Below are 13,472 nucleotides of genomic sequence, written 5' to 3' on the forward strand. Positions count from 1 at the left end.
AATAAACTCCCTTCTTGTACTATTACCATGTAATAGATACAGGAATTTATCACATTGCCTCTCTCTTCTTTCCATTTTTTATTGTGCAGACAATTTACCGTTTTAGTTGCCCTCCTCTGAACGTTATCCAATACGTGTATGGCCTTCTGAAGAGGGGTTCTCCAGAACTGTACATAATACCAGAGGTCTGTAACGCAGCACAGCCACCTCCCTTTCTGCCACTAATGCCTCTATCTATACAAACCAGCACACTGCTTAGCTTTAAGTCCTCAGAAATAATTTCTCTCGTGTTCAGTAGAATACCTCCTATGCATTTGCCCGTAAGCCCCCAAGCTCCTTGGCTTACCGGAGATGTGTTAAGCCACCAGCGTGCATTCATAGAATAGTCTCCTCCAGCCAGCTCCAGTGCTGACTTGTGTGCGGGTTTACAGAGACCCCCACATGCTTGGATAGGATATGCATTCTTCACCGTCATGCTGTCTCTTTAACACGTCTGGTTTTTGTGTGTCCATAGTCACTACTGCATTACACGCATCGCTGTGCAAACATTAAGGGCTCGGAGTGCCATACGGTTCAGCAACACGGGGCTCAAAAGAGTTTAACTGGTATCCATAGGTAATATTCATATATATTCGTATAGAACGATTTGGTTTAAATGTCACTTTGTGAGATCTGGTGAGGTCAATTTAGTATTTTCCTTTGATTGCAGTGGGATTTATAGATTGGGTTTTGCGGGTCTCAGAAATATTACAACATGTATTTTTGGGTTCAAACTCCAGTTTTGAAAAGTAATCCATGTTTTCATTTGTGCATTTTATTCTGACAGTAAAGCACCGCATGCATGGTTGGCAGTATCTAAATACACGATGATGCTGTTAGCTTGGCTAGATGACATGGGGACTCCGGAGTCGGTGGAGATCAGTGGATATCTATGAAAAATGCCAACATGTAGAACAGGCTGGTTTAATTCCACTCTATAATCCATTATAGCAATGCAGGCATTAGCAGAACCTGGTTCTTTTATCTTAGTCGGTATGCCGCGTCTTTCGGTGGAAGGAATACTGTCAAGATGCGCGTATCCGTTCTATCCAGCTATGACTGGGTGTTTTAAAGCTGAGGCTTATGAAATGAAAGGTGTTTTCTGAATATTTTTTCTCATTCGTGCTTTACAGTTAACAATATAATAACAGGGGGCAGTGACGTATTTACCCTGGGTGCTGGCCAGAGTCTGACCAAGGACAGTGCCCCCTAGCTGCCTTCACGGCCTCCTCCCTGCAGAATCGCAGGATCCGAGATCAAACCCCAGCGCTCCATGACTTAAAGGCACCCTGGACCTGCGGCTTTAGTCCAAGGGCCCAACTAGGTTGCTTACAGGGAAGTACAGTAGTTGTAGAGGCATTTTAACCATGGTACCTATGGCAAGCATTCAGTAGGAAAGGAGGTCCTTCAGCTTCAGTAGCGGCCTCTACATTATAATCTTGCAAGCAGGGTAATTGTTGGCACTATATAAACAAAAAATAATAGTATTTTCCAAGGCAATTTTGGTCAGATTCCTCAATACGGTTTTATGGAGTCTCTTGGTATGCAGACAAACATACAAAGGTCATTAACCATATATAATAACCTTTTTTATACAACACACAAAGCCAGTAAACTCCCGCAATGTCCAGTTTTACTGTGTGTCCAAGAGTTTATATAAAAAAGTGCTGCCCCCCTTCCTGTTGTAATACCCAGCAGATGGCACAGAAGGCGGGGTGGGGGAGGCGGCAGCGGCAGATTATTTTTTGTTTAGTGTTATTGTTTACTATGTAGATCAGACCCCCTACACGAAGCCTCCAGCTTTCCCTGGAGTACAGCTTCGTAAGAACGCGTACTCGCTGTCTCATGTTCGCACAGGTCACATTGCAGCCCCGGCTCCCCGCTTCCTGTGACCGCTGTGACTTGAGCTGTAAAGTGGGGATGCTTTATCATCCTGTCACATCCTAGCTCTTCTGGCAGACCTCCAGCAACGAAAGAGCTGCCTCTAAAAATAGATCCTCTGCTGGAGTTTGTTTCCCCCACTGGGATATGACAGCATCAGCTAGGTCATGCCAAGCTGTCACTCTCCTGAAACGCTTTTATTCACATTGCCCTAATTACAAAGGTACTATTGAGAGTCCCGCAGGCAACTCGCAGGATGCCACCCTATGCCACCTCGCTAATCTATTTCATGGATTTTTACTGCTGAATGTTAAGCATTAAAGCTTCATCAGCGCTTAGTAGCACGCTCTTGAATTAATGGCTTCCTTTTAAAGTCCGTGATAATTGGAACCGATGCTCCAGTAGCATGCATCACAGTGATATCGTTATTGGCTACGGTGTAAACGCACCCCAACTCATATTCACAAAAAATACCATACTTAACGAGTGTAATCTTGTAGCCACTGTGTAAGCAGGGGAGGGCTGTCACCTTTTGGTCAAGGTGGCTAGTAAAGCTAAAATCCCTATACGTGCACACTCACACTTGGGGCTTGATTTCAGCCCTACTCACACTACTAATATGGGGCGGGTAACGCTGCGTTACATGACCCCACTGAGCTCCTGCCTCCCATAGCTGGCAAGCCCTCTTTAAAGAATTTGGACCAGCTCAGAGGGCAACGCCAGCCCATCCGTGTATATGTCGGATGATAAGCTTTCTCCTTCTGTAACATTTTTGTGCTTCTTTATATTATTTAAATTGTGCTAAATAAATTAGAAGAATGGAACACCTTCGTTATTAAGAAAGGCTAGAGAAGTTGATTTTGTGTACATTGAGGAAAAAATCATCTTAGAGGGGATATAATAGGATTATACAAACGCATACAGGGACAGTATGTCTGATGACCTGTTTCTTTAATAGCACTGTACAAAGAACATGACATCTTCTCTTCACACTTGAAGAAAGGAGGTTTTACTTAAAGATGTGGAATTCGCTACCCGCAGACGTGATATCAAATTCAATAGATGCCTTTAAATACGGGCTTGACATTTTAGCAAAGATACACAGAAATAATTGATTATAAGGACAGGGTTCATTATCGCTTGTTGATCCAGCGGGAAATCAGATTGACATTTTGGAGTCCAGCAGGAGTTTTTTTCCCTTTTTTTTTGAGGCACATTTGGAAATTCTCTGTGGGTTTTTGCCTTCTTCAGGATCAACAGCAAGGTTGGTGGCCATGATGGACTTGTCTCTTCATTCATGGTTGTTATAAGACGTATCTCTTGAGAGCAGAAGTTAGAGTGGTCTATTGATATATATATATGTATGTGTTTTATGCATATGCAGGGGCCATCATTGACAAGCTGCCCTAGTTTCGGGCTTGCCTTGGGGGCCACTGGCAATTGTATTTTTTTAAGAACATGGTATGTTTTTGGTTGTTTTTTTTGATGTGACTTGACCTTTTTTAAAAGATTTGGGGGAACTACCACAGCGACAGGAATTTATTTAGTGTTCTAGCCCTGGGTCTAAAAATAAATGTCATGCAGGACATCTGGATTTTTTTTTTTTCATGGATTCAAATTTCAGTTTTCACAAGCAACATTAAAGTCGTTACAGTGGTTTGAGGATTTTAGCACAAAAATACCTTGCAGCCACAGTGTCCACCCCGTGCAGACATTATGATTGCTTGCAGTGTTCTTTATTTCATGAGAAATTGACGTGTTATCTAACTTTTGAATAGCAAGAACTCATTTGGGTTTCATGATATGCTGACACGTAGAATTATCTTTTTATTTATTGAAATTCTGCAGCGCTGTACATGGACATTTTAACATTAAAATGTCAGTCGTATTAACCTTCCGTTCACAGGATTTTCATGCCTGTTATAAGCTATTTCTATCGGTATGTTCCGTTTCACTCATTTGATGGAAAGATATAGGTCCTGGCTTCACATCATGAAACGGTTTTGTTATGGGGTTATGTTATGGGGTCTCCATTTAGGATTCTGGATATGCTGGTGACTATACTAAAGTAAGGTGTAATTAGGTCCGCTGTAACGCCTGCACTCTTTAGAAGACATATATTAACAGCTCTGCTTTTCTCTAGATGTACATGTTTGTGTCTTTTAGTTGAAGCTGATACCTTTTTATTGGGTCAATGTACATGTAGATGTAGAGTAAAATATGCCTTTGGCACTTCAGAGATATCTTCTTCCAGGGTACCAAAAGTATATGACTCCATCATTTTCTGCGTCGGCTCAATGAAGGGTACAAACATTGTCTAAAAAATCCTTTCTTCTTTCACCAGTATAGCTGCTTTCCTTTGAATGGTGGGGATCATTTACAGTGAAGATGTAGTGGGCTGTTTTGAGATCAGAGTGCATTATTTATGGAACTGTTGACTGCTGGAATACTGGAACTTTTGCAGCAAAGGTTGATGAGAAAAGTTTAGAAGGGTGCGTTAGAGGAGGCCGTATATTTCCCAGTTCAAGTCTGTAGTCCAGTGCAATCCATTTACAACAGGTTTTCCAGTGATATGCGTCACCGCAATATCTGAAATAAAAGGACAATGAATGTTGTGCACAATCTGATGTTAATGTTACCAAATCATTTTTAATGAAGTGTTTCTTTAAACATCCTATAACAATAATTGGCCGGTACTGGATACACAGACTCTTAGAACTTTTTGCCAAGACACTTCTCCAACTGTTGACATCTTAAGCTAATAATATTTAAATTAAAATGAAACATTTATAAAACCCAGAGGCAAGGAAAGCAAACAGCCCTTTAATCTTAAAATGTTAACATGCTTTGCTTGTTCAGCTCCTGTTTATAAAGAAGGCCGTCCGTAAGCATTCTAGCACCAGCTTATCGGATGACCTGGATGAAGAGGCAATGCTGTAGGACATTTTGTTTCCACAGGGAAGCTGCTTATCATGTTTTATAGGTGTTGTTTTAAGATGAAGGACGACTTGAAAAGGGTAAACAACCTAATTACTGCGTTTCCCACACTAACAGTTATGGGAGCATCCACCAGTTCTAAACAAGGCACTAGACCTTAGTGGTTCCCATCTTTAAAGTCTTGGGTCCTCCAGCAGGACATAGACCTCTCTAACATACCACGTCCTGTTATTCTTTGCAAGGTGACCATGGATTCTGGGCATGTCTCGATACTGTTTGATCTGTCACTGGCCCATTATGAAGTGTGAGCTCAGACGGTTCAGGCTGGGACTGACTCATACGCGATATCCTTAGAACCTGGTCTGTCAACAAACTTGATGACTGGAACTGTCACCTCCACCTCCTGAGTTTGGCATTTATATAAACACCTGCAGCTCTGCATACAGGAAGCCTGCTGTCACATACAGATATAATCACATGCAGTCTGTTGCTAAGGATACACGGAATATTTCAGTTGTTCTCTGCCTTTCCATTTCTGCCTAAGATTATGCATATCACCTCGTTACGGCTTTGAGTTGGTTATTCCAGCTTTGTGTGGCCGGTTCATGAAACTTAAGGACACCACCATCCCGTTGTGTGCATCCTCACCCAATGTTATCTAGCTAGCTGGGGGAATGTGTCGGGAGGACACGAATGTGTCATGTAAGTTTCTGTAAAATATTATATAGTCTGTATATCTATAAAATACATAATAATGTATAGGTGCTTTTTCTACACATACTTCTGGTGCCTGTTAAACCCACATTTTTATTTTATTTTTTTTAGACTGAAAGAGCAGGGCCCTCCTCACTTTTTTTTTTTTTTCTGCGAGTCCAAATTGTTACCCAATGAATTCTTGTTGGGTTTACCCATTTACCAGCACTGTGGAATGTGATCTGGAATGTGATGTGGGCTTTATAAATCCATAAATAAGGTATGGAGATGTTGAATTTGGTAGAAGCTATCCATCAGAGCTGATTATGATGCCCATAAGGTCTGTCTGCTTGCTTAGGTAGAGTAAGAAAAACATTGAGGCTGGCCAGAGACAAATGGTTTTCCCCGTGGGCTTTATATGGGCAGTGCCTGGCTTTTATCGCCCATGAAATCTAAGTGGATAATGTGTTGATAACTTTATTTCAACCGCTCTCTTGGAATACAAAAAAAGAGAACCGAAGCCGGACTCAATAACAGTAGGAGAATAATGTGTGTGATTTTCTAGTATTTGAGCGCTGATTAGGGAATCTTTTAACAATTGGCTTATCTGGTGATGTTAAATGCTGTTCCTTTGTGGCAAATACATGCTTGCTAACTTCCCCTCTCTATTATGGATGGCTGTAAGGATTTAGAGAGCAATCCAGTTAATCCCTTTCCCTGTTCATACTTCTATGGAAACTGTAAGCATAACAGAAAAAAAGGAGTAACATAACTTCCCCTGCTTATAGTTTATGCAAGCCTTTCCCTGAACTCTGCACAGGAGGCTTTTAAGGTCAGTGAAGCAAGTGCTGAATGAATGTGGGAGAAAGTGATAAACTGTTACGTGAAGGGGTAATTCATTGGAATGCTAACATCATCTTCATGGTCACATGTGCTAAAAGAATGGTTCATAATGTTTTTATATTTCTTAATATGCCAGGTTGTGTAATGTGGGACATTACCATACCTTTTTATGATGCCCAAAACTTACACTATATGGACAAAAGTATTGGTACACCTTCACCTTACACCAACAGGGGCTTTTGCGACATTGCAATCTCTGTTCCAATTCATCCCAAAGCTGTTTGATGGGGTTGAGGTCACGGCTCTGTGGGCCAGTGAAGTTCTTTCACATCAAACTCATCCAAACATCTATTTATGGAGCTTGCTTTGTGCTCTGGGGCACAGTCACGCTGGAATAGAAAAGGGCCTTCCCCTAAACTGCTCCCCCAACATTGGAAGCATAGCATTGTCCAAAATGTCTTGGTATGCTGAAGGGCACTGTGACATTCATGTAGGATTGGTGGTGGAAGGGAGGTTTGTTTCTCCTAGATTCCTTTCCTATGTGAAGTAACACGAGAGTCTCCCACCTGCTAGGTGATTAATGTAGGTGAATGAGAGGGCGGATATAAAAGGGAAGCCAGGAGGGCAGGTAGCTCTCTGGCTGAGGACACAGAAAGCCTGTCCGTGGGAGAGACATGTGAGTAAAGGTTGCTGGACATATTATGTTAAGTTGGCAGAGAGAAGTGAGGGACATCCCTTGTATAGTAAGTGCCGGGCAGGCAAGGTATTTCTTTTGTTGCTGTGTTGTTATATTTCTTTTGTCTTTGCAACCTTTCCAATAAACCTGACCCTGTGTCAGATTGCACGAACTTACTGCTGTTTGCCTGGTGTGAATGAAGACGGGCACTTGTCCCTTGACCTCGGCGAGGGGCGATCCCAGACCTATCTCACAGCACATATACCATATGTGTATACACACACTTTAGGCCTCCCTGGAATAATAATACCATTCCATTTCCCGTGCGGAGTGATCGGTGTATTGTAATACTCATGGCTAAAATATAAAGAGATATTTTTTTGTTTTCGAACATCATGGTTTTGTTGCAACATCAGTCTCTGCTAAAGCCTAGGGCATGGGGAATCGTCTTGTCTATTCTTTGTATACAATGTGCTATGTGTCTGCCGATCTATCATACCAAGTATTGGCTTCCCAACATAAGAATTCTCATTTAACCCCCAAGACGTATTATTGGAATGCCCTGGCTCAGTGTATCTATTTATACTGGCGTTGGCTCAGCCAGGAACATATTGTTGAGTCCTGTAGACTCCAGTCTATTTAGCGAATCTGTTTTTAGATCAGACAGAAGAAAAATATGTTGCTTTATCAGTATAAGTATGTATTGGTGTATGAGTCCCACTAAAGATCTATCTGAAGGAGAGACCTCTGAGGTCCCTAAAAAGCTTATATAGCTTTAAATCTTTTTTCTATGTTGGCCCAATAGATGGCCATAGACTCAATTTTCTCTTAGGTTCATTCAGCTATCTGAAACGCCAGTGTAACGAATGGGCAGACGTATATTCAGTTTTAATCTAAAATGTGTTTCTTTTGCCATAAAAAAAGAGAAAACAAGTGTGGCTACGTGTCTGTGTGCGCACACCTCCTTGTGTCTTTTTCTTGAGCGTTCACTTCTGAGTAAAACGTGTTATGCGAGTGAAATGAGAAGCTGCGTGAGCTTTATTTTCTTCCCACTACTCCATCACTTCTGCATAGAGAGTAAATGTTATGACACGCTCCTATAAAAGCTAATTATAATCACTTCTGTCTGCTGTGTTTTTTTTAATCGCGGTGAGTACTAAAATGGCTGTGTTTGTGACAGAATTGTTGTTTGCGTGTATGCAGGTAGGTGTCCTGTGTATACATCATTGAAGTCATTCAGCAGGTAGCAGTCTTTCTACGTTGTTGCACGTCTGCTAGCAGGGGCTACTTTATACTTAGAAACAGCCTTTTATTTTTATTTTAAATCATTTTGCTTTTTAGGTTTCTTATCACTCTTATGTTAATTGGAATATGCTTTCTTAAACCTGAGATGGCATTTTGTACCCAAAGACCTAGGACCATTTGGACACTTGTCATGCAACCATTTGGCCACCACTGACACCGGGGTTAGCCGTAGTGAGTTTTGTTCGCCAACACTTTTGTGTTCTTTAGCATTTTGTACGCAGGGTACAACTGCAAAAAGAACTCCACCAAAACATATTCAGCCAATTTATCATCTTATGGAATTACTCCAAATGCATAGACTTTTTATGTTTTTAGAGGCTACAGGGCCAGGACCAGAATATGCCTGTTAGTTACCACTTGTAAAACTTTTATAAATAGATATATTTTGGGATGATTTACTTTCTCTCCTAGTTGTTTCAGGAAGTTTTCGTTGTGGTCCTTTTGTTGGGTCTATCGGGATAATGCTTTATTTTGGTTGGGTTTGTTGTTCATGTCTGAAAAAATAGTGTCAGCTCTTCCAGTCATGAAGTAGATTCTGAGGCAGGATAAAATAATTAAATAAAGCTGAGCGGTTTAAAAAATATTTAAACTAGGAGCAGACTTTAATGTCATAATGTTAGCAGATTTATCTGCATGTGTTGGAATTAGATAATATTGTGAGATATACAGCCCTCCTTTGCCAAGTTTTAATGTTTTTAGCAATACTACAGTTGTGTGAAAACATTTTCTGCATATTCCTCATTCTGATTTATGGTCAGATCACCAACGTTTGGTGCTCCTTTATGCTGTCTTGATATTCTTGGTAAACAAACATGCAATGTTAATGTTTCACTGTACTGTTTTCCCAACCCAGTGAACCAGATTATAAGGGTGTTTGAAGACCTTGGTAAACAGTTGGCTTTAATTTGGGCCAGCCCTAGCTGTTATTCCAAAATCCCTTAAACAGCAAGATGTAAAATTATCCAGAAATCATAAAGGACACCTTAGAACATCATTGTTTGACCACAGCAAAGGTCAGTACTCAACATCTGCAAGACACTGGGACTGGGCAAATATGGCACTTATGGCAAGGCAAAAACCGCTTCCCTCTAAGAAGAACATGAAAACAAGGAAATGAGTTAAAAGTGGAACTTTTGGCGTGACATTGGCCGGATAAGGACTGATGAAAAGCAAATACTGTATTCCACGTTTAGAACCCTATGCCACAAATCTAGCGTGGTGCTGGAAGCGTGGGAATGCTTTGCTGAGTCTGAATGTTATGTTCCATTAGATGTCAGGCCATCTCTCATCAGCTGAAGAGCAAATGGGTCATTCGGAAAGATAGGGATCAGAAACACAATCGAGAATGGATAAGGAACAAAGAGTGGAACATTTTGGAATGACCTATTAGGTCCGTACCTAAATCCCATTCAGATCTTTTGGAAGCTCCTGAAAACAAGCAGTTCATGTTCCAAGCCCAACAATGATTCGGAGGTAAAGCATTTCTACATGGAGAAATGGGCCAAATATCCTCCTCATCACGTTGGGGTTTTGTAGTTTAACTTCAATGGATTTGGGCTAAAATTGCTGTAACGCCCAATGCTAATGTTAGGCGTGAAGGAATTTATCGGAGGAAGCTGTCACGGCTTTAAGCTAATTCATTTATTGAAATTCGATTTTTCCTTTTGTTTGCCAGTTGGTGGAGTTGTTTAAGAGATTATTAGTTTAAAACTTTAACCCCCTGAGAGCTGAGCTCAATGGAAGCCTATATCTGGGCAACACTATCTAAATGGTTTCCTGTCCTGAAATTTTTTAGAAGTTCCATGTAAGGCTGTTTTTTTTTCTTTAAATATATTGATTATTTGGATCGCTAAATGCAGTTAAATAGACGTGTGTATTTAATGTAGTGCAGAGAATTCAGAACTCTTGAATCTTAATAAATGCATTTCAGAGGGCCCAGACCGGCAGGGAACCATACAGAAACCCTTGCTGTCAGCCCTGAGTATTGCTCCTCTGATTTTCCAAACCTTCACAATTTCACATAAAGTTAGTGGTCAAAGATCTGTATTGTGGTATTCATACCTAGACCCGTTCTTTAGAGAACTAGAAAACAACTCCAAAAAGTCAGCGGCCAAGGAATATATCATAAAAATACATTATTGTGTTTTTTTAAACTTATTCGCTTAAATAGTTTTAGGAGTCTTTAAAATGGCCTCTTATCTTCCACCAGTGATTTGTGACTTCATCTCAATTCCCAGCAGAGGAATTTTAATATAAAAGAAGAAGCAGTAAAGATCCATTATGCAATGTTTGTCAGAGTATTCAATAATGGATGGTACAGAGCTTGCTTCATAATTAATGTTTAGTATCATTAATCCTTATTCCCTTCAGCACTGTACCGGCCAGAATAAAATGACTCTCGTTTCCATGGTTGGTTTGGTACAAGAGGAGAAAGCCTGGCTTCTTTAAATGAACAGACACATCCAATATGTTCCTTGTCTGCGATGTTTAGTATGCCTTTAGAAGCAGAAGTAGTTTAGCTTTTCGTTCGGGCTGCTCTTAATGTGCAAACCTAGTTACTAGGGATCTTTCAGTAACTTAAGGTTCTGTGTAAGGTGGTTGTATTCAAGCACACTTTTCCAAAGCCGATGACTGACGGGGTTCCGGTTCTGTGTCTCGGTTCTCTGAGTCTATGAAGCCGGTTCAGCTAAAATCCCAGGTATGCCAATTATCTTTGCTCCATCTTGTTGTTGATAAAGTAGTTGAGTTTGCCACAGGGGTGCAATTTCACCTCTCCAAACTCATCCGCTATGAAAAGGCCAATTCCAGTGATCTTCTACCTGAAAGACGAGAAGAGTTATGTGTAGTTCAGTAAGGTGACTTTCACAAAATTGCATTGATTAACTGTGCTAATAATAGGCCAGGAAAGTATTTCCTTGTTTTGTGATAAATCAGGTCGTCTTGTAGTTTTCAGTTTCGCTTGGTTAATTTTCAATTCTGTAGTCCCTTGCAAATTAGTAGATTAGGACTAGACTAGACTTGAGACGCTGCGCTCTGAAAGATTGCTTCCCCGTGGTTCTGGGAATTATCTTTTATTGACGGTTTGAGTATTTGCTTTATGGATTTTTCCATTACAACGTAACACAGTTTTCGATATTACTTTGTTGGGGTACATGGATATATCTGCAAACACTTACTAAAACAAACAACGCACCACATTTGTAAGCGGCCGTTACCTCCAAGCCACGGCGTTCGATGTTTTACGTTTAGTCAAACACTAGATTAGGTAAAAACAGGGCTACTTGCTAGCCAAGGAAAATCAGCCAAGATTTGTATGGTCTCATTAGAAATGAAGAGGTGTGCGATTAATGATTTTGTAAAGGAGACATATGCATGCTTTGATGTATCGTCTGTTCTGCGTGCGCTTCCTGTTCTGTAATGCGCTGCTGTCCATTCACGCAGCGGCAGCATGAGAAGAATGTTCTCCTTCTGTTTTGACAATTGTGCTTTTTTTGTTGTTTACTTTTCAGACAAGTATCAAAGAAGGATTATTACTGAAGCAAACCAGTTCATTTCAGAGATGGAAAAAACGCTATTTTAAGCTGAGGGGCAGAACCCTTTACTATGCCAAGGATTCAAAGGTAGGATAATTGACACAAGTTCTTAAACATTTGCTATTATTATTGCCTGTAAAAGTACCATTTTTCTTAACGTGTTTTTGTCACCTTTGTCTAGAGTTGTTTAATTTTAATGTATAAAAACATAATCTTAACAACCCCCCTATTATCTTGATTATGTTCAGTAGTGAAAAAGCAGATTTATTAACGTTCTTTTTAGATTATTAGATGTTGATCTGATAGGGCAACATCAAAGCAAATTGAAATCTCTGATGAAGTGCATAGCGGAAACCAATAGATTAGATGTGACGATGAGTGCGCGGTTGAGTTTAAGGTTCTAAGCAGCGTTTATGGTCTGGATTGATGGGATCTCTCCGATGACTACATGAAGAAGACCTAGTGAAGAGATTGTCAAGGTGAAAGCAGCTGCTCTCAAATTCCCCAATGCAATATTGCTCCAATAATTATCAAGCCTACTGGTAGCTCTCGCTCTTCTAGTGAAGTGGCTTTGTGAATAGATGGGGGCAGGTCTGATGGAAGCCAGCAGGGAGTAAAAGTGACCAGGTGGCGATCTCCTACCAAGAGAATAAAGAAACTGACCCAAGAGACTTGGGGAAGCAGGGCTTCACCCAGAGACTCCAGGTCACGCTGGGTATGTTCAGCATGTGAAGGATATAACTTTTTACCCTTCTGTGATATCATGTATCACGCCACTGCCTGGCCCATTTAAATCACTTTCGGCACGTGAGGCCCCCTGGAACGCTCACCAAGACAGTGCTGCAGCTGACTGGCGGTAAGTATATCGTGTGGCAGGAGACGTGTTCGGCAGGACCCACAATGCATTTGCAAGGAGGACACCGCATAAATTTAAAGTGGATATGATGGCTGGAGTCTTCCTTTAATGTTGGTGGTCCTCGAACATGATGGTGGTTCATAGATTCTTGTGGGTTTGATTTTTCGTGGGTATGAATTATTTTCAAACAAGACGCTTCAAATAGGTTTAGAGCATTCAGTGAACACAGAGAACCAGCACATTTTTCTTTTTTCAAAAGTTTTTTTTTAGTATCGCTTTATGCTACTCCTATGGGAAATGCTATTTTGGCACAACAATCGCATATTACCACACAAACAGTACTTGGGACACAGTGTTTTTATTTGAGACAGAAATCCACACTATTTTTATTCTCGCTGTTTGACGTCAAAGAGTGCTGCAGAACTAAATTTCAGCACAGTTACACAGTTTCCCACTATTAAACCAAATAAGGTTGTTAAAACAGAAGTTGGTTTTGTGTGTGATGGTGGTGGGGATGATGCAGTCCCTAAAAATACAAATGTCTGGCAGTGTAAAGGCTACTTTGTATTTCATCTGCTCAAAATTATCACATTGTAATGATCTATCTGCAAATATCTGGTTGATGGGATCATAATGCGGAATATAAAAGGTTTATGTGCGTGGTATTGGATTTTATGCCCATATCCAGAGGCAACATGATTTTCAAACT

At 40.7% G+C, this 13,472-nt stretch overlaps 1 protein-coding gene across 3 annotated transcripts in view; it reads left to right on the plus strand.

Annotated features, from left to right (window-relative positions):
• The window catches only part of LOC149279480 (diacylglycerol kinase eta-like), an 89,241-nt gene that overhangs the window by 24,382 nt on the left and 51,387 nt on the right, over positions 1-13,472 (plus strand). For all 3 annotated transcript variants that reach the window (XM_089501105.1, XM_089501104.1, XM_089501106.1), the window contains exon 2: positions 11,884-11,994. The gene's annotated coding sequence lies outside the window, so the exon portion shown is untranslated. The remainder of the gene's footprint in view (positions 1-11,883; positions 11,995-13,472) is intronic.

The sequence above is a fragment of the Sceloporus occidentalis genome, unplaced genomic scaffold, assembly GCF_023333645.1.
Source record: "Sceloporus occidentalis isolate IW3139 unplaced genomic scaffold, rSceOcc1.0.p SCAF_164, whole genome shotgun sequence".
NCBI classification, from domain to species: Eukaryota; Metazoa; Chordata; class Lepidosauria; order Squamata; family Phrynosomatidae; genus Sceloporus; species Sceloporus occidentalis.